This window comes from Nannospalax galili, unplaced genomic scaffold (genome assembly GCF_000622305.1).
Source record: "Nannospalax galili isolate Female #2095 unplaced genomic scaffold, S.galili_v1.0 scaffold600, whole genome shotgun sequence".
NCBI classification, from domain to species: Eukaryota; Metazoa; Chordata; class Mammalia; order Rodentia; family Spalacidae; genus Nannospalax; species Nannospalax galili.
The window spans coordinates 5,485,800-5,499,780 of NW_008348789.1; positions in this window are offsets into that span (position 1 = coordinate 5,485,800).

The window sequence follows — 13,981 nt, forward strand, 5'->3', positions numbered from 1 at the left end:
ACTTGAAGAAGTCATTACTCTCCTTCGTTTATTGTTGGTCCCAGGGATTGAACTCAGGCCACCTCCGCCTCCTGAGTACTAGGTTTAAAGGCATGAGCCAACACATCCTGCCCATATGTGAGGAATTGGCAAGAATCCATAGAAGTAATTCTTTGCCAAATAATGCTTCACCAATTAGTCAAACAAACAAACAAGACAAAACTATGAGAGGTTAGGTATTTGTTCATTTAAAATTTATTTTTCTATCATTTTAAAATTTAAAACGGTTGCCATGTTAAATGACAACACAGGGGAGTGATTTTATATAGTCTTCAACAAAATTAAAAAGGAAGAAATACTCAGGATCCAAATACTCTTCCCTCAAAAAAATATTAAACAATCATTATTTCTAACTGGGTCAATGTAACAAATTTGTTAAGTGACTAGTCACAATCCTGTCTAATTCCTATTTCATTAATGGAATTAAAAATAAAGCCCAACTTTCAAAAAACTGCCTCAAAAAATCACATATGTTGGATTTTTATGTGATGAAAAATATTTGTTGCAGCTTCAGTATCCAAAAGGTTGAAGTCACAAACCATTTTGAAATAAAAGAACTACAGAAATGTTGAAGGGAAGAAAAATAGCTTTGTGTCCTCTTTCAGGACTTGTGTGTCCTGTAATTGCATACATTATATTCTTCTTTTAGAAGAATAATTAATATCAGCAAAATATATTGATAGAAACTCTGCATAAGAAAACAATGTGGATGCATATAAGAAATAAGTAAACATTTGCTGTGCTAAAATTCACCATCATAATATTACACATAAAGATATTTTGAAATATGAGAGTCTACATTATTCCCCCTTTCACATATAATTTTTTTGTTCTTGAATAATAATGAACCATATTTGGAAATGTCATTAAATTAAAATGGATACAATTAAAATTGTGATAAGTGACTATAACAAATGCAAAAGGGAAACAAAATTAGTAAATATGACATGATATTAAGTTAAAGTAATATGTATGTTTGAATTTATTAAAAATGCAGTGATTGCTTTATTATTAACTTACTACTTAAAACAATACACCCATGAATGAATGTATTTTCTCCTTAGATAGAAGGCATGAATGAACAAATTAAAATAAGAATTTTTTATTTGTAGTCTTTACTGAATCAAGTTTGTATAATTTGACAGTAAGAAAAAGCCTTTTGGGGCTGGAGAAATGGCTCAAGAGTTAAGAACACTGACTCTTTTTGCAGAAGACCCGGATTCGAATCCCAGCACCCACATGGCAGGCAAAAACTGTCTCTAACTCCAGTTCCAGGGGATCCGACAGCCTCTTCTGTGCTCAGTGGGTGTTGCACGAACTGGGTGCACTTACCTACATGCAGGCAATACACGCATACACATAAAATAAAAATAATAAATAAAAATATTTTTTTAAAAACCACTTCATCTTAAAAAAAAGGTAAAAGCCTTTTAAATTCTGCATGATTTCTTTTTTAATTTTATTTATTATTTTATTTTATGTGTATGAATGTTATGCCTGTATGTAGGTTAAGTGCACCTGTGTCGTACAATGCCCCCGGAGGACAGAAGAGACTGTGGGATCCCCTGGAACTGGAGTTATGGACAGTTGTTAGCTGCCATGTGGGTGCTAGGATTTGAATCTGGGTCTTCTGCAACAACAGTTAGTGTTCCTAACCGCTGAGCCATCAAGTCTCCAGCCCCAAAATTCTACATGATTTCTATCTCTTAATCATATCACAAGTCATTGGAAGAGTACTGAGTAATGGATACATATCTAAGGCACCATTCCAGTCAAATCCTTCCATTTTTGATGGCCAGGCTTCCTCAGGGAGGGGTTGAGATGACCAGTATCTCCAAGTTCTGCTTTTATCCACAGCATAAAGACAACCAATTAACTAAGTTTTGCCACAGAAAATTATTGTCTGCAGAGCAGTCACATCATGATAATGATCTTTATCATGACCTTCATCATTATAAGAAATACATGTGTTAATGCTGTTGCAACCTCTGCGATGAGAATCTATGCCTTATTGAGATTCTCTGGTGATCTATATATGTTTTAAAGTTGGTGAAACAGTTGAACCACGGCACCTAATACTTATCGTGCTCAATATATGGTATCACTCAAAAGTATCGATATCCCTCAGGTACAAAGCTGTTTGCTGACTGATGATACTTATTTCCTATACCAAATTTACTATTCTGTTGGTTACTATTGAAAATATTTTATCCATTTTTCTATCACTGCTTTTTAATTTTTGTTAACTTCATGAGACCACTGCCTCTCTTGTAGTCTATTAGCTACTGCTGATTCATCTCACACTGTGTAGACCTAGGGCTCAGCAGTGAATATTACATCTTAGTTCGTGGTGTGTCCACTGTTATCATTTATGAATCAGTATTATTCTCTGATCTCAGCGGCACATTTTTCCATCTTGGAAACACATAATACAAATTCTGAAAAATGAGTGTTTTATCTTACATTACATGATCAGTTCATGCGGATCAGACAAAGCCAATTGGCTTTTATAGTTGAGAGATCAGAAAAAATGAAGGACATGTATAAATTTTTATTTTCTTTAAAATTCACATTAAAATGGCAAATTTCACAGCTTCAAAGGTTCAGTGATGATGATATTATTTTCGTAATACAAATTCTGAAAAATGAGTGTTTTATCTTACATTACATGATCAGCTCATGCGGATCAGACAAAGCCAATAGGCTTTTATAGTTGAGAGATCAGAAAAAATGAAGGACATGTATAAATTTTTATTTTCTTTAAAATTCACATTAAAATGGCAAATTTCACAGCTTCAAAGGTTCAGTGATGATGATATTATTTTCAATTTATAGTTCTGTGGCCACTGCCAGAGAAATAGCAGTAGTTCCACAGATTTGTATTACAAAAAGATAAACATGCATCGATTGAAACATGTAAGTAAAACAAGGAAAACAGAACCAAGTCAAGCATATAAGTCACACTGTAAGTGCTTGCTTCATATCTCAGTGCTAATCATTCATTGAAATGTCAGTATTCATAAAAATTGTTTTCTGTCATATTTTGGGTAATTTACACATTGAAAAACATTCAGGTGTCTGAAGACCAACAGCATTCAGTGCAAGGTAAATCTGTCTAAGAGAGGCATTCCACAATAATTCTCTCCCATAGATTGAGATGTATCTCATGGAGATTTACATCTTCATGTGAAATATTACATTGTTTTATTATAGTGTTTATAGAGTATAGACTTGTAAATTGGTTAAATATTGAGAGAATTGAACAGAAGTAATTAGGGTGTGTGAACAGAAATATAAAAACAAAAATTCATCTATTTTATACTTTAGTCCTAACAATTATATATAAACTGTTGCATTTCTTTTAACAAACATCATTGATTTTTCCTTGACCTAAGTGAAGATTCTCTTACTTTTGAGGACATTGGGAAAACATCTAACATCAACAGTCAATCATGAACATTGTTTTTAATTTTTAAATTTTTAGCAGTGTCATAACTTCATACAATATATTTTGATCCTCTTCAGACCTCTCCCTATTCTGTATCCATCCTACCACACCCCTTCCCGGGTACACCATCCTTGACTTCATGTTCTCCATTATTTTTTGGTATTTACATTTTTATTTTTGTTATTTTGTTATTTAAAGTTCTCTGAAATCCAATTTGTGCCTCCCAAATGCTCCTGTGTGTGGGTCTATACCCTGGAGTCCGTTCAACCCACCAGGTGTCTTATCAGTGATGAAATCCTCAGCTAGAAATAAGACTCTCAGCCCACCTTCTCTATGCATACTAAGCCACAATCTAGTTTGTGTTTTCATAGCTCTTAAGCATGTTGCCTTAAGTGTTATGAATTCATATGTGCAACTCCAATGTGATATTCAGTCAAAATATTTCCCTCGCATTCATCTAACACTTCTGACTCTTACAGTGCTTCCAGCTCCTCTTCCACAATGATCCCTGAGCCATGAGAGGTGCTAGTACAATAAAGGCGTATCATTTAGGGCTCACTCCTCTGCAGTCTGCTATTCTATGTATTTTGATAATTTGTGGGTTTCTGTTAATTATCAATTAATGCAAGAAAAATCTTCTACGAGAGTTGAAAGATGCTATTATATATCAGTATAACAATAAATCATTATGAACCATATTAGCAGTATGTGTATTTAACAGAACAGTATCTTTAGGTTCTCACCTACGACCTGTGATGTGTCTAACTACAGGCTTTTGGTCCAAATAACAGTGTCAGGTATGGGCTCCTTAGTTTGAAACATCCTTTATTCTAATTAGAAGATGGTTGGTTACTCCCAATAAAGTACAAACATTGCAGGAGCAGGCATATGTTGTCATACTAATTATTTTTGTATTTTGCAGAGTTCACTGCTGGGTAAAGTTGATGATTACCTTTCTTATTTAGTAATATGCATAATATGTTTAGTACTATGAAAGCTAGCCATCAGAATGGTAACATCAGGATCGGTACCAGCTTAATATCTTTTTGTTTGTCTGCTACTCTGGTATGTAGTATTTCAGCAATAGGTTCTTACTGTCAACTTCTGGTGGGTAACCAAGTGTAGTGGCAACACCAGTATTGTTTGAGGATTTATAGGCTCTGCAAAAGAGAGCCATTTTCTTTTTCTGACCTTCGGTGTCAATTAGGATAATTGAATCCCTGTTATAGAATAACTACATTTAAACCTTTTATTTTTAATTTGTATATATTATGAGCACATTCCATACTGGGGTTTCCACATGACTCTAAAAGGCCATTACTGTTAGTTACCCCTTAATAGATGCCCCCTACACTTTATCCTGAAATTCCCCCACCCCATTTAACCCATCCTGTCCATTATTCCCCATTTCCCATTATATTGCTACATTCTCTCTCCCCTCCTGTAACCTACTCCTCATGATCCCTTATTTTCTATTCCTTAAGAGTTTTCCAAGTGAAACATATCTATTTAAAGATTCAATACTGGCATCCACTTCTGAGAGGGAATATGAAAGATTTGTCTTTCTAGGTCTGTGGTACCTCACCTAAGATGATTAATTCCAGTTTCATCCATTTACCTACAAAATTCATTTTTCTTAATGACTGAACAATAATATATTGTAAATATACAATGCTTTCATTATACATTAATCAGTTGACAGAAACCTAAGTTATTTCCATTTCCTGGTTTATTGTGAATGGAGAAGATATGAACATTGATAAAGATGCTACTCTGTGATAAGAGAGAGAGAGCTCTACCAGAGTGGTATGGCTAGATGATGGGGAAACCCTATTTCTAGCATTTGGCGAAATTGGCCTTCTTGGTGGCTGTACCAATTTTTAATTCTACTCTCACCATCTGTGATTAGATATTTTCCTTTCCGTATATCTTTGCCAGCATTCATCATTATTTTTTTGGGGGTGGGGGGATCTTACCTATTCTGACTAGAGTAAGATGAAATCTCAGAGTAGTTTCAATTTTTATTTTCCGGATGACTAAAGATGGTGAAAATAATAAAAAAAAAATATTTCTCGGTAATTTGATTTCATCATTTGAGAACTCTCTTCTTAGTTCCATGCCCCAATTTTAATTACTTTTCTAATTTAGTATTTAAGTTCTTTGTTTACTCTCTCAGTTCTTAGTATGCACTGTCAGGTGTATAGCTGGTAAAGATATTTTTCCATCCTTCACTCAAATGGTGGTGTCCTTTGAAGCACAGACATTTCACAGTTTCATGAATTCAAAGACTAGGATCATCAATATCTTGACAGGTATTAACAATCTTCTTCAAAATTTCTGGAAGAGATTGATCTAGAGGCTTTCTTCAACTAAATACTTAACTGACAAATGAAAGCAACCAAAATTGCAGTACTGAAGACCTGTGCAGAGTCTAGGTTTCCATTTTTTAACATTGCATGTTTTCAACTTGTCATATTTGGTTAATTTTGGCATTGTGTCCACCATCACATAATAGTCTGATGGACTTACTGCTTGACATGTAGTGAAACAGTATGAATTCTGAGAAATAGAAATATACTAAACCCGAAATTATAGTTTTTACTGAACATTTATCAATAGTGTATCCAACTATTCAATTTAACTTTGGTTATAAATTGACAGTGTTAAACAAGTAATATTTTCTGCACACATGAACTATTTACCACATTCAAAAGATTGTATTTAGTACGGCATTCAGTACCAAAACTTTATAAAGTAGTCCTCACCTTTTAACCTAATGCATTGAACATTGGATAGGTGTTTTGAGTATATTTGCATGAATAATCCCTGTGTGCTTCAAAACAAACAGTAAAAAATTCTTGACTATTCAAATAAATGTCTCTATAGTTAACAAAATAAATAATATCATTGTTTTGACTCATCGGGTTGGCAGTCAGTTGACTCTTACTAGTTAGCAATATTGAATATTTTTTAAATTATAACAGAATTATATTAGATAATATTGTTTTGATGTGAAACAAAGAAGAAAATTATAAATCTCAGATCATTAAATCTGTTCCTTTAGCACCAACAGCACTGATGATAAAAATAATAAATTAAGGGGCCTGAAGTGATGGCACAACAGTTAAGGACACTGGTTGTTCTTGCAGAAGACCCGGGTTTGAATCCCAGGACCCACATGGCAGCTAACAATTCTCCATAACTCCAGTCCCAGGGGATTCAACAGCCTCTTTTGATCCCCGCCGGCATTGTATGACATGAGTGCACTTACAGGCAGGCAATACACACATACACATAAAATAAAAAGAATCAATTAAATTAAAGAAATAATAAATTAACTAAAGTCAAGAATTTTCCAAAATTTCCTGGAATAAAAGCTGTCTCATTGTTAAATTATAATGATGAAGTTCATTACAACATTCATTAAAACCATTTTGTTGTAATTTTGAAATGATTTAACTAAATTTGATTACCACAATAGAATATCAAAAGCATTACATATTATATTATTTATGGATCCATGTGTAACTGTTTTAATAAGTCGATTTACAGTTTTTCATGTAATTCCTTTGATCTCTGAACTCAGTAGGCACAGGTAGGTGGAGTGCTGTGAGTTTGATGGCCTACCTAGTCTACGTAGCAAGTTCCAGGTCAACCATGGCAAAATATTAAGTGCCTGTCTCTGAAAAGTAAAAATTAACAAATATAAACAGTAGCTTCTTTAAAATTTTTCATGTAATTAGATTACATTCCTTATCATAATTTACACTAATGGGGTCACAGTAGGTTTCTTTTCATTGTTTGAACACAATTTTAAATCATTATGAGTCTTAATCCATGGTGTAACAGGCATAAGATCTAAACTAATGAAGGTCTTATGATTTGTATTTGTTGAAGTATCATAATATCAGTAGTGAGCTGAGGAATCAAAACACGTCACTTCATATATGACTGCTTATATCATTATTTTCAAAAGCTACTTCTTTGAATGAATGAAGAAAATTTAAATATACCTCCTTTTCCAAGATTTTAACATGTCACTTATTGCATCTTTGAACATTTCTATCGTCAGTATTTTGAATATAGTGTAATATATTCCAGAGTGCCCATCTGAAAAGGAAGTGCATTTGGGTTCTTATTGAAGAAATCTATCAGGGCTTTAAAGCCACATTTATGATGTTCCCTCAAGGGCATAATTGCCTCCTGAATTTTGGTAATTTGGTTGGTAAAACGTGTCCCTCACATATGGTGTTCATATTAGAGGAAACAGGTCCCAGAAATGGAAGTTCGTACTCACCTAGTCATTTGGAATATCTTCTGGGTTTCGTACTTAGTATGCTATGCATTAGTTCATTGGAATTCTAATTCTTGAAACTAAGACTAGCTTATGTTTAAAGCATTTGACCTATAAGATAGTATGTTCCTCACTATGACTTCAGTTCATTAGCTTTTTTTTTTTTTGATATCTATTTCAGTGATATTGAACAATTACCCATTTTTCTGGCTCAGGTCTACCAGGGCAGTAAGGATTATGTCCTATTCTCCCATTAACTGCTGTTTCATTTACGTATATTTTCTTTCCATGAGCTTAAGGATGTATTCCCCTGTACATCTTCAAAAATTCATCAAATGTTGCTCTTTCCAAATTGTGTAAGCTGGAAATGTAAAGCTATTATCTACAAGGGATGACTCATTTTTCTGCCTACCTACCAGTTACACTGAAACTCATTCTGGCCCATCAATTTCCAGTTTAACAGGATTTGATCATTGACAAATAAAGATTTTTTTCCTAGAAAATAAAAGCTTGTTTTTAAACATTATAGACCAGTCAGGAATATCCCACTTAAACTTTTTTCCCGACACATTCTCAAACTTTCCAATGTTGATGAAAAATTAAGTTTTTTATAATAATGGAACTTTAGTAATAAAAAATGAACTGCTTTGACAGTTTCTATGTAAAAAACCTTACCTGTGATTCAGTTTTATGATTTTTTTTCCAATTTCCATTTTAAAAATAAACCTTGTACATTTATTTTTATTTTTTATTCTTTTTATTCATTCATATGTACAAGAAAGCCTCAGCTACTCTCACCTCTCACTCCTGAATCATAAATGAGCTGACAGATACAGGGATGATGGGAGTCCTTGTTCTCAGTTTTATACCCACTGGTTGTTCCACCAGGCCCTGATGCACAGTTCCAAACCAGTAGTCATACAGTTGTCTGAATTTTTAGGCAATCGTGCATTGATCATTTAGAAAATGATTTGATATAGTCCAACAACTTTTGGTTGACTTGGTGTTTCATCTATAAATGTTTCAGGTCACCTGCCAAAATTATAAGCTTATTTAAGTTAACTTAGAAACTATTAAACAGTCATGGCCAGTGGATCATAGAAATTGAAATAAAGAACATTTCCACAATTTTCATTTGTTTTCCTGCACCTCATACTAGCATTTGTTTCTGGAAGTAAAGAGTGGAAGATATGGGAAATTCTCAAGAATTAGCCAGCTCATGAATCTTCTTCTGACCTTAGAATTATGTGGGCTCACTTGTTCTGATGAAAAATAAATCACCTCACTTCTTAGTATCATAAATTCTAGCAGGTACCTGATGACGTAATACATAATGTTTTCATTTCCATTGGATTTCTATTTTATTGAAATTTTAAAGGAACATAATACAACTTGTATAGCATATTACCCTTTGAACTTTCTGTTCTATGTGGAATTATCATGAAAGATATTTTTTTCAATCATGTGCTTTAGTTCTGATGGGTTTTCTTTTATATATAACTTCTTGTTCTCTTGAAGCTTTCAGTATTTTCTCTTTGTTCTGTATAGTTAGTGATTTTTACAGTGATATGCCGTGGGGATTTTCTGTTGTGCTCTTGCCTATTTGGTGTTCTGTGTGTTTCTTATATCTGCATGGGTGACCTGGTCAATGTCATAGACAGGGTTTATCTCCTTCCTGTATGCCTAGGATGCATAAATTTGGTCTTTTCGTGATATCCCACATTTCCTACATATTTCATTCCAGTGGGTTTTTTAAAAAATATTTCTTCATATTCTTTGCTTGAGTAGTCAAATTCTTCAATCTCGTCTCGTTCATCCATACATTTCTATTTCCTTGAGCTTTAGTCAGGAGTTCATCCTTAACCTCCAAATTATTTGTCTGTTTTTTAAATTCATTGAATTTTTTGATCCCATTTATCATTGTTCTTTTAAATTCTGTTTCCTGGGGTTCATCTAGGTTTTTCTCATTGTAGAACAATCTGTAGAACTGGTGGTGTTTGGTGGGAATATAGTACTTTGGGTTTTCATACTATCTGTGTGTTTTTTGCTGTCATTTGGCCATGTAGATTTCTTTTGTGGCTTGTGTGTCTGATATGAAAATCAAGGCTACCTTTGTTGAGCTCATGTTTTGCTTCTGTTTATATGGTTGATGTAGCTTGGTTGCTTTCTGATCCAGTATGAGTAGTCTGGTGCTGACAGCCTGAAGGATACCTACAAGTCTGCTATTCTGCAGTCTACCTTGGAATCCAAAGAATTTGATTCTGCTATCAGCAGAGGAATACCTCAACTACAAGATAAATCCTCCAGTTAGAGACAAGGCAAGCAGGCTAGAGGCAAAACACCTTTCTGCCATCACCTTTTATATGGGCTACCATCAGATGGTAACATCCAATTTTAGGGTTTGTCTTCCAACTTCAAATAAACCAATCAAAAAGGTCTTTTTTCATTTTAGTTAATTTCATATCCAGGCAAGTTGATAACCAAGATTAACCATCACAATGAGTAACTGACCAGTTGTCTAGAAAACTATTTTCTCATGGTCACCCAAACCCTCAGACTCTTACAGTTATTTTCACCTCCTCTTTTGCAGTGAATCCTAAGTCTGGGGGGCAGAAGTTTGATATAAGTGTGCTAGTCATAAGCACTCTGCAGTCTCTTGCTCTTGCATATTGGCCAGGTATGGGATTATGCACTAATTACCATCTGTTGCATAAGGAGAGTTCTCTGATGGGAGCAGAGAGATTTGTGGTACTGTAAGCATAGCCAAATACACATAGCAGGACAGGTCGCACTGACTAATTTTATCAGATCTTAGCTCTATCACGGTAAAGGCACTAATATCCCTTGCACATGCACCCACAATGCAAAAAATGCCTCAGTAAACCTCTATACTATACCTCTTTTCCATAATTATGTATACAGGCCCAGTACTGGAAACAGAGGTTAAGATCACACACCTCCGAAGCCATCCTTCTCACCTTAACATTGATTCCTGGTTAACAGTAAATATTCTCTAGTGCGCATTTGTAAATATTATATTTATACACTTCTATGCACTTCTGTAATTGCTCACATATTACAATATCATTCAGTAATTTTATCTATATTGATAAAAGTTATGTAACAAATATTTATATATAACATAGTCGACATAACTTAAAATGTGCTCTTGCACACACTTTTAAAGCTGTCATTTCTTTTTTAATTTATTTTTTTGTTTTATGATATAATATGAATTTTCATTTTTATTCTTTTACTTTTGTTTTTACTTTTTAATATTTATTTTTATTGAATTTTTGTGCATTTCATATAATAAATCTTTATCATATTTAGACCCACTACCCCATCAGCAGTCCTCAATGCATATTCCTCCCCACACACCATGATTCATGAATTCTGTCGTATATTTTAAGACATATTAAGTCAAGCTTTTGTCCTTTGATCTCTCTCAGTGTAAGTTCATCTACTGTAGTAATCAGCCTATCTAGATTCACTCCCATAAAGAAGATCAACTATCCCTCACCCAGCAGCAATCGTTTGCCAGTAGTTCCTTGACTAAGGTTGGGGCCTGCTGCTGATTTCCCCAGTTCACTGGTGAGTTTTTCCCAATTGAGTCTGCATGAGTTTTGTGTATGTTGTCATCAATGATGCAAGTTCTCAGAGGCCTGGAAGACTCTGTGTCCTACTTCCACCAATCCTGGCACTTACAATTTTCCACCCCCTCTTCCCCAATGATCCCTGAGTCATGGGCAGGTGAGGTTTAATACAGAAGTCCTATCCAGTGACACACACTCTCCAGTCTCTTATTCTTTACACTGTGGCCACTTGTGGCCTTTGGTGTGCATCACAGTCTATTTTATGAGGAAGGTTTGTTGGTGAGAGTTGAGGGATGCATTAGTATTCTCTCTACCCCTTGTTCGAGCTATGTTCCAAGGGCCTTAGGTATAGATGTTCCACCGTACATGTGTCACCTGAGGCTGGAAACTCTCAGACACATAGTCTCTGTGTGAGAGCAGTTGTGGAACTCTGTAATAGCCTCCATCTGTTGTACAGATAAGCTTCTTTGATGAGTAATGAATGATATACTTATCAGCACAGTAGGCAGCTCTTTGGCAAGGCAGGGGTGGGGACTAACCAACTGGAGAGGGACTAACCAACTAGGCAGAGTAAGTGTGGGCCTGAAGATGGAGGATGCAGCTAGTCTGGTTCTATTTATTCATTTCATGTAGGATGTTTGGGTTACATATCAGTAATCTATGAATCATTACCAAGTTGTTTAAGAAGAAAATAATTTATGCAATGTATTACTTCCTCTAGATGCTGGAATATAGTATTTTAAATTTTCCTCATGGCTACAAAATGTTCCAATATTTTTATGAAAATTAGAATGTCATGTTATTTTTGACAGAACCAGAGGATGAAAACGGAAGGAGCCCGGATAAGATATCCCCAGGAACAGCTCATGTGACCTACTTTAACTTGTTTGATTCCAGTCCATAAAAGTTACGGAGTTTTCCAAAAGAGCACAACTCCCTCGGGATGTATACATTCACACATGAGCCTGTCGGGTACATTTTATATTCTAATCACAAAACCTTCAATCATTTTATTACTAATTAGAATTTTCCTCAATTTTACTAATTTGTCAGGAAACTGTGAAAATTATTTCAGTGACTTGGTCACTGCTGCCTAATAATGAATTTCAGTTTTAGCTTCTGTTAAGAATTCTTTGGCAAGCAAATGTTTCTATCTATAAATTATCTGCTCACTAAAATTCCATATTTTAAGTCACTGTATAATTTCATGTGTGAATCAATGATTTATCATTGTTTTATGTATAAGGACATAACAGAATAGGTAAAATAAATATTTGTTCCCATATTAATTAAATTTTATTTCAGTACTGTTGGAAATAATCATATAATGTAGGTCATAACAGCAATTGATATAAGATTTTATCACAAATTTTGATGACTATAAGAAATATTAAACTATCTACAGAATATCACGTTATCAGAGTCCATCGTCAAAGTAATTATACTTTAACAATAAGACGCATATCAAAGTGCCTTAAGTTTTTTTTTAGGCTGTGATTACAAAGTAGTTCTAACCTATTAAGAAATTGAAAGAGCTCCATTTCTTTATGTTTTCAACATGCTTATTCTACCTAGCTTATTAATGTCTATAAATTTCTTAATAATTTACTTTTTGAATATAGGATAATGAGTAGGGATTCTGGTAATCATTTCAGTCATTATAGTTCTAATTTTCTATTCGTGTAATAATATAGTCATGAGTAAATAAGTGCAGTAGTATTGGTATTAATATGTGATATTCTAGTCTCTTAATTACTATGTTTTATATATATATTTTAATTTATAAATATCTTAAATATAATGTGGAATTCTTTGGTATGTTTGTTTATAAACAAGCATAAACTTATAATTGAATAGATTCTGTCAAAAACCCAAAATGCAGTGAAACCTTATTCAACAATAGAACACCACAGGTATTTTCATCAAAATGATTAATAATGCACAAACATGTTTAGTTTAATTATTCCTCTTGAGAAAGGCCTTGGGTGTAAAATGGAATCACTGGTATTAGCCATACAAGCTAATTCAGGAAATTATGTATCTGAAAAGTATAGAAGATGCAATTTTTATTAAAGCTTTATTGAGAATTACATCAAAAGATTCAGAAAAAAAGGAAAACATGAGAACCCCAAATCCAAATAGATTATCTAAAACCAAAATAATAGTTTGTCTGGTGGAAGAATTAGAGCCAAACACATAGCTAAATATAAATTCTTACCCATTGGAAACAAGATAGAAAGGAAAGGGGAAATTGAAAAGCAGGAAACAATTGAAGGTAAAGAAAGAAAACAGAGGATAAGAAAGGAATAGCCAGAAGTATCTTAAATACACAGGATAGTACAAAGAATTGAAGAACAAAAGTAATGAAAGATAGCTCATCTTTGTTGAACAGATGTTTGTATATTTGTTTGATATTACTGTCCCTGATCGCTTTCCGTCTCGCCGGCAAGAACGACGCGGGAGGACAAGTCAGGATCCTTCTGCAGCAGTTTATTTCATAAGCCTCTTACATAGCATACTAAGGATGAAGACCGAAGACACCGAGAAGTGGGAGAGCTGTTGCTTATATATGCCCTAAAGGTCCCATTTATGACGTATAAGAAG